We start from the raw sequence: 8,352 nt of genomic DNA, 5'->3' as shown, positions 1-8,352 counted from the left end.
TGTTATTAGACGGAGGTTAGGATTGAACTCTGGTTGCTTTGATTCTGAGAAGAAGAGGAAATAAAGAAAAACAGATAGGATATAGATAAATATATTTAGGATGCAATATATTTGAGAAAGACAGAAATGGAGTCATGGTTTAGAGGGTATATGTATAAGCTGGAGGTCTCGGGTTCGAGCCCGTTTTGGGCTTTTATTTTTTTTTGAAGGCTTATCACTTGAGGTAGTTTTCAAATTCTATTATTATTATTATTATTAGTTATTAATTATTATTATGATTATTATTATTGTTGTTGTTATTATTATTAAGTAGGAGTGTTATTATTATTATTATTAATATTAAGTATTATACCTATTATTATTTTTATTATGAATATTAGTTATGATATTATCATTAATTTTAAAACTTTAATACTATTATCATTATGATGAAAAGGTTTATTATTATATTCAATATGAAAATAATATAAATTATTATTATTTTTGTAAATATTAGTATTAGTATCTTTTTACAAATAATAGAATTGTTAATATTAACATAAGTATTATTACTTATATGATCACGAATATTATTATTATGTAATTACTAAAATCAATATTATAACTGTCATTAACAGTAAAATTAATATGTTTACAAATATTATTATTAATATCATTGTTATTATCATTAATAGAGTTATTACTAACATACATATATTATTAATGTTATTATCATGGTTTTTACTAATATTAACTTAGTATAATTCGAACTCCTACTTTGATAAACAAATGAAATACATAAATATATATATTTAACACATATAACATAACAAAATATTTTATTATATAAAAGGAATATATGAAATATAAATATATTATTAATATAAAAATGATATCATTACTAGGTGATATATATAAACTTATTTGATTGCGATTATGTGTATTAATATATACACAAATAATATAGGTTCGTGAATCCTAGGCCAACCCTGCATTGTTCAATGTCGTCATATGTATTTTTACTACAAAATACAGTATTGTGAGTTCATTTGATTCCCTTTTACTCTTTACATTTTTGGGACTGAGAATACATGCGCTGTTTTTATAACTGTTTCCTAAATGCTTTTGAGATATATTTTTTTGAACTGAGAATACATGAACTGCTTTTATAAATGATTGACGAAATAGACACAAATATTCAAATACTACATTCTATGATAGAATAATTTGGATTCAGAGGTTCGATTTAGTAGTTAGTAACGGTGAGATGATTTCGTCATTGCACTACGCGTTAGCTACCATTTTAACTACCATCGGTGAGATGATTTCGTCATTTGTTAACACCTATTTCCTTATGAGGTAAGGCTTAGTATGTCAACAAGAGACCAGAAGTGATCTAGCTTTTAGGAGGGCGGGGTGTTGCCGATTGATTTTTACCCTCGGGAAATAATCCCTGCAGACCCGGTACACAAGTATAAGAACTTGTCGGGTGGGTTAATCAATCTGTCGTCCGCAGAGCGTATAAGTGCTAGCTGGATGACTTCTAGTGAGAGAAAGTAGAGAGAGAAAGAGAGAGGTGAAGTCTCAGCTCTCAAAGTTGTCAGAATGTCTGAACTTGTGTAAAATGACGACCCAAGGGGTCTATTTATAGTGTTAGATCTACCAGATTTGTTTGGGGACACGTGTCAAATGATGATACATTCTATTACATGTGCTCCGAAATTTATGATAAATGCGGCGCTCTCCGGCCAGGGCTTATGCGCTAGGCAGCCTTCAGGGCTTACACATGACGGAGCAGCCTGTACAGCGGAGAACGCTGGACGGACAATCTCCACAAAACTGTTGTTTCCAGCCTTCCTGATGCTACTTTTATGAAACCATTATGCCTTTTATGTGTGTATACGATAGGATACACCATTAAGTCCCCCCAGTTTAAGGACTTAAGCATTTGAAAAATGATTAAGTTGTTAAACTTTTGATAACGCATGCCAAACCAGCCTGTTCATTGCCCACTTGCATAGGGGAAAACATTTTAGGCATTAAATGCAGACGAATTTTACTGACACTGTTATGATTAATTTTTTACGGCTAAGATCATCCACGCGCCTCCAGCTGTAAAAAGTGTTATCTTGCACCCTTCGTTTAAACTCACCCATACACGTGTCTCAATCATGACCATAAAAATTGCACCGATGAACCCTTATAAAAACCGTCATAACCCTGTTACCATCACTTTTTCACCTTTGCCAAGATCCAAAAAGCATATTTCTCCCAAATCTTCATCGCCTTCTTCAATCTTCAACTTTTTAAGGTTTACCATCTTCCAAGGTCAGTACACTTCATCTTACTGCTATTTTCTTCTTGTTGATATCTGTTACTGTATTATCATGGCTTCTTCACGGAGTACTGGCCAAGAACACACCAAGCCTTCTTCATCAAATACTGCTAACATTCCAGAAGTTAGCACGATGTCTTCATCATTGACTAGTGAATATTTAGATGGATTAAAGATTGCCTTTCGCCATCTCAATCAATACAACCCTGTTCTTCCCACCATCGAACAAACTGCTGACAACCCTCCTGAGGGGAAAATTACTTTATACGCTTTACAAATTACCCACGGCAACCTCCGTGTTCCCCTTACTAACTTTCTTCTTCGCCTTCTTAGATATTACGGGGCCTGTCTTAGTCAGATACATCCTCATGGTCTTCAAAAAATCATCCTTTTTGAAATGTACTGCAATGCTATTAATATAACGCCTCGCATTAATGTTTTTATCTCTTTGTTTAGAATCCGCACGATTAGCGATTGCTGGCTTACTATTGATAGTAAGAAAAATAATCATTTTGTTGGTCTAAATAGAGTTTCAAACTTGAAGAACTGGAAAAGTCCATTTTTCTTTGTTGATGAAACCGTTATTCTGGAAGAATACTCCGTTGTCCGGGAGTGGGGTGCTATTGATGCTGGCATAGGAATGGGTGTTAAAATTTCTCCCGCAAAACAGCGGATATTAAATAGCTTGAAAGGACTCCGTATTCCACCCAGATCATACGAAAGGTATGAGGGAATCCTTGTGCTGTTCAAAGTGAGTCAAGAATGGCCAAGCAATTCTGTGCCAGTACTTCGTGAGAAAAAACAGGGTAGGAAGTGATATGATCATCCTATTATATATATAGATTTTTGTCTACTGTTTGTCATGTGTACTTATATTGCTATTAATATGTAATCTTTGCAGGCAACTCTGTGATGCAGGTCCGCTCTGCTCTTTTATCCCCTGATCTTGATGATGATGTGGAGGTCACTGCTCGTGACAAAACTGTTGAAGAGCTTGAGGCGGAGAGAGTTGCAGCTGAAGCTAAAGCTGCTGCTGATGCAGAAAAGGGGAAAGAAATTGCTGTGAGCAGCTCAGACAGCTAATCCGGGTCTGATCATACATACACTGAGCGGACAACGGATGATACCACCACCGCCGATCAGCAAACATCGGCATCAGTTGACATTATGGGTGAAACCAACCCTACTCCTCCTCCAATCCAAAAGACAAGAAAGAAGAGCATAGGCTCTAAAAGGGTGAAGAGTACTGAGGAGGGCAAAAAGCAAAAACGTAGGAGAAGTATGTCCATTCTGCTCTCTTTTGAAAATGCACATGTTTTTGCTTATAATTGTTATGTTTGTTCATAATACTAATTTGTTTTTGTTAGTAATTTTAGCAGAGTCGGATGATAGCCAAGGGAAGGCTACGGAGGGCGGTGACCGAAGGCCGGAGAGGAATCTTGAAAGTAAAGGAGAGAAGGGCCTGAAAATGCCTGACCCAAACTTTGCCCCCTTCGATGAATCTGAATTTCATGAAGATAGGCCTGAAGGAAACTCTGCTTATGATTCTCCTCTTCCTAATATCACTAATCCTGCTATCACCTCCTCCAATGTTCAAGAGCCAACTCTTCCTGCTCATGTGAGGGCTTTGCAAGCCATCATTGCAAACCCCGCCACTAAAGATAAAGAATTTGCAATTCTTATTCAGGTATGAACGATAAGACCCTCTGCATATATATGCTTGTAATTTATTGATGTGAGCTGTTTGAAATAACTCATAAAATTTTATTAATGTACAGGGTTGTGTTATCCCTGAGCTGAAACCCCAATTCTCTGCTTTTCGTTCTCATCAACTCAGGGAATCAACTATGGCAGCTCATGTACTGCTAACCAACCACCTGGACTCTGTGCTGCAACTGCAGGAACATCAAGAGTCTATTCTTGCCTTTGCTCGTAAAGACATAGCTGAAAGTGCAAATGCTCGTAAAAGAGCTGCTGATGCTGAGCGTGCCTTAAATGATGCGCAGAAAATAATAAAGGCTAAAGAAGTTGAGTTAAAAAGTGCTCAAGATGTTGCTGCTGTTCTGCAAGGGGAAAAGGATGCTGAGCAGGTGAAAGTGGGTGAGCTGGAGAAACAGCTGAGTGCAGAGAGAGAGAAGTCTGCTGAGCTACTCCGGAGGGTAGAGAAAGGCGAGGGAAATTTTGCTGAGCTTAAGAAAGGTGTGCCAGGTCTGATAGCTAAGGTGCTTAGATCCAGTCTTGTAGGGAATCCCTACAATGATTATGTTGATGCTGCCTGCGCCCATGCTATTGCTGATGTGACCGGCAAGCTGTTCAAACGCCTTGCTCCCAACCAAATGCCTTCTGCTGCCATTGCCAAACTTATGCCTCCTGGTACTCAAGAAAAAGTTGATGAGGCCAAGAACAAATTGATAAATCTGAAGATAAATGTTTATGATGAAGTATGCAGCAAAGAAGACTCTTCTGCTCAAGATGTGCTTGGTGTGCAGTTTAATTGATCTTTGTAAAAATTTCAAACAATGTTTTGTAATAAACTTCTTACTGACTTTAACATTATATATATATATATATATATATATATATATATACTGACTTTATTGTGATGACTATGTGTGCTTATATGCTTGTTGCAAATATTTTTATGCATAACGCTTTAAAACCAATCAATTATGCACCTGAGCATAAAATTTCTATACACAATTGTACAGTGTATAATTTGAGTAAATCATTTTGAAAAGTGCATAAGGTAACTCATATGTAAATGCCTTGCAGTATCAAGAATACGATGTCTGATTACGCCTTCCATTATAAAATTAATGAGGAAGAATTATGAAGTGTTTTAGAAGAATGACTATAAATCAATAAACTCTCCGTCTTACGCCTTCCGTCATAAAGTATATGAGGAAGAATTGCTAATTATTTTGCCTTCATACATAAAATATATAACTTCGTTCTGTGAAGTAATTTTTTATAATGTTTGTCATGACAAGTATCTGAGTTTTGTATCATGCCTCGGTGTGTTCTAGTAAAACTTAAACGTTTTCTAGCCGGCACAAAAGCTTCCGCCATCGGAGGTATTTAAAAATACGATCCTTCTGTGGGCAGGTTATAAATGTAATGTTTTACATTTGTCACGGGCAGCACTTTGTTTAAGAAAAATATAAAATTATTGTTCAGTACTGTGCAGTACATAAACGATTGATGACGACTTTTAGGTGGATCAAGCCTAATTAGTACGTCATGAATGTTTAATGTATGCAATTGCTAATGTATGCACTGCAAAATAACCACAATGGTTCACAGTAAGTTTGATAAACGCTACTTCATCTTATAATTCGAAATGTGTTCTTCAAATGCCAAACAGGCATGAGTACAACGATTGTAAAAGACTGCTTTTATTGAAATGCTAAATGAAACTGCTCTTTATTGAAAAGATAAACACTGTTCTTGATAACTTGTTGACAAATTGCTTCCTCATATGTCGAGCGCCCAGCGCTGTCCGGCCTTCACACTTGCTTACGGAATGAAAAACTCCTGAACTTCTTCCTCGCTGAATAACCTATCACGCCTTCTCTGATTCATTCTGCCTTCTGGCCCATTTGCAAACGTTGATCTTTCCCTTGTTGGCTGCACATACTGTGAATGTATGGCTGCGACTCCATTTGGAGTGGGGAATCTGACCTCTGCATGGGCCGTCGATGTTATTGCTCCAAACTTAGCCAAAGCTGTTCTTCCAAAAAGGACATTAAAACGAGAATTGCCATCTATGATTGTGAAATCAATTGTTTCCGTTCTCAACAATGGGAATGTGCCCATAACAACTTCCAAACGAATCTGCCCCATGGCATTTATCGGTGCTCCTGTTAGTCCAGAAACTTTCAACCTCGTTTGCCTAGCTCTGCTCTGCACATGCCTTGGAAAAGTTCTCAAACAATGCCAGTAGATGATGTCAGCTTCACTTCCTGTATCTGTGTAGATACAATTGACAAACTTATTTGCTATCTCTGCTGAAATGATCACTGGTTGGACGAACAACGCCCAATTCTGAATTGGCTGAAAGATAATTGGGGCATATCTCCAACTGTCCAAATTGCTGTTTGATGATTCACCTTCTTCATAATGACCATCGTTAATCCAAACCATCCTGATTACAACTTCTGGAGTTATCTCACGCTTTGTGATCCGTTCTCCGTACTGCGGTTGGTTCCGATTATCTCTTCCGCCATGCTGCTCTCTTCTGTTCTCTCCACGGCGTCCTCTGCTACCATCATTCCTTTACCACGCAAATTTCCTGCGAGGATCATTCCTCCTGTACTGTTTGCCAGGCAACAAATGATTCAGTTCTCCTGCCTTGATTTTCGCTATAATTTCTCTCATTAAAGATTTACAATTGTCCGTATCATAGCCCCAAGCCTCATGGAAATCACACCACAACTCACTCTTTGGACCCTCCCTCTCTTCCATAGTGCTGGAGCATTGAAAGTGGTCCGAATTGGTTCAGTGAAAAGGATCTCTTTCGGCATTTTGGTAAGCGCCATTATCAACGGGTGCCTTTCTATTGGCTTTCTGTTGTGGTGAAAATCATTAGGGTGATTGTTTCCTCTCCATCCTCCATTTGAATTATCATTCCTTCTCTGATTTCTGTCAAAATACCGTCCTCCGTTGTGCGGCTTCCTACTACTACCAGTATCAAACTTGTTCAACCCACGCTCACCGGCTCTAACATGCCTCTGTGCAACCTCCAAAGCTTGATGCAATGTTTTTTGCAAGTCATACCGTAATGCATGAACAAGTGTACTAAACCGTCGCTGGTCCAAACAGAAAATGAAACCAGATACAAGCTGTGATTCTGGACAATCAGGAATCTTCTGTGCTTCAAGTGTATAACGCTTCATAAAATTGCTCAAAGATTCGTTATGATGCATTGTGATCTCGTGTGCATCAAGATGTGTCAGAGTACAGCTCTGTAGATTTTGGTATTGCATCACAAATTTTGCTCTCAAATCAAGAAAACTGGTAATACTCCTTGGCGGCAAACTAGCAAACCATTCGCGTGCCATTTTCTGCAATACCATAGGAAACATATGGCACGCAGTTTCATCCTCCCAATGCTGCAACCTCATAACACCTTCAAACATAGTCAGAAAATCTTCCGGATCCGTTGTGCCATCATAAACTCCAATTGCTGGTATAGCAAGATTTCTGGGCAATGGATAATTAGCAATTCGATCAATGAAACACTGCATTGATTCTGCCATCGCTGGTGGCTTGGTGGCTTGTTCTCCAGTAATGAGGGCAAAAAAGTTGTCCACAGCCACAGCACGGACGGCGGGCTGCGCTAAGCGTTGCTTGTATTTTGCTGGAGCTGTCTGCTTAAGAATGTCATTTAAAAGCAACACTGCCTGCTTTTCTGACATGAACTCATCTTTGTCAATTTCATCATCAGAGTCATTATTATCACAACTCAGGTCATTATCATCCCCAGAATCATCAATAAGACTGCCCAGCTTGTCAAGTAGCCTGGATAACTTGTACTATGATATAGATTGCCTTTTCATTATCTGCTTGTCTTTGCCATCCGCCATCCGCCGAAAAGGTATAAATAACGGACATTGCCGTGGTTGCATTAATGGTCGTCGCTCTGGATTAGTAACAAAATTTGGAAGTCTTTCTACACTTTTAGCTGTCGCTTCTTCTATTACTGGCCTTTTCTCTGAATTAGTTGCCAAATGTTTAAGCCTCTCTGTAGTTTCAGCAACTGTTTCTTCAATCGTACCAGCTAGTGGTGAAATAGATACATCTTCAACAGTGACCATGTCGTCAGTTGATGGATGATTGACTGCTTCAAGTACAAATGGAGCTTCAGCTGCTTTCGTTCCTTTTCCGTTTCGTGTGTTCTTTGCATTAGTGGATGGCGCCATTGTTAACACCTATTTCCTTATGAGGTAAGGCTTAGTATGTCAACAAGAGACCAGAAGTGATCTAGCTTTTAGGAGGGCGGAGTGTTGCCGATTGATTTTACCCTCGGGAAATAATCC

The sequence above is a fragment of the Rutidosis leptorrhynchoides genome, chromosome 7, assembly GCF_046630445.1.
Source record: "Rutidosis leptorrhynchoides isolate AG116_Rl617_1_P2 chromosome 7, CSIRO_AGI_Rlap_v1, whole genome shotgun sequence".
Lineage (NCBI taxonomy): Eukaryota > Viridiplantae > Streptophyta > Magnoliopsida > Asterales > Asteraceae > Rutidosis > Rutidosis leptorrhynchoides.
The sequence above is the reverse complement of the archived record's forward strand: the minus strand, read 5'-3'. Positions refer to the sequence as shown.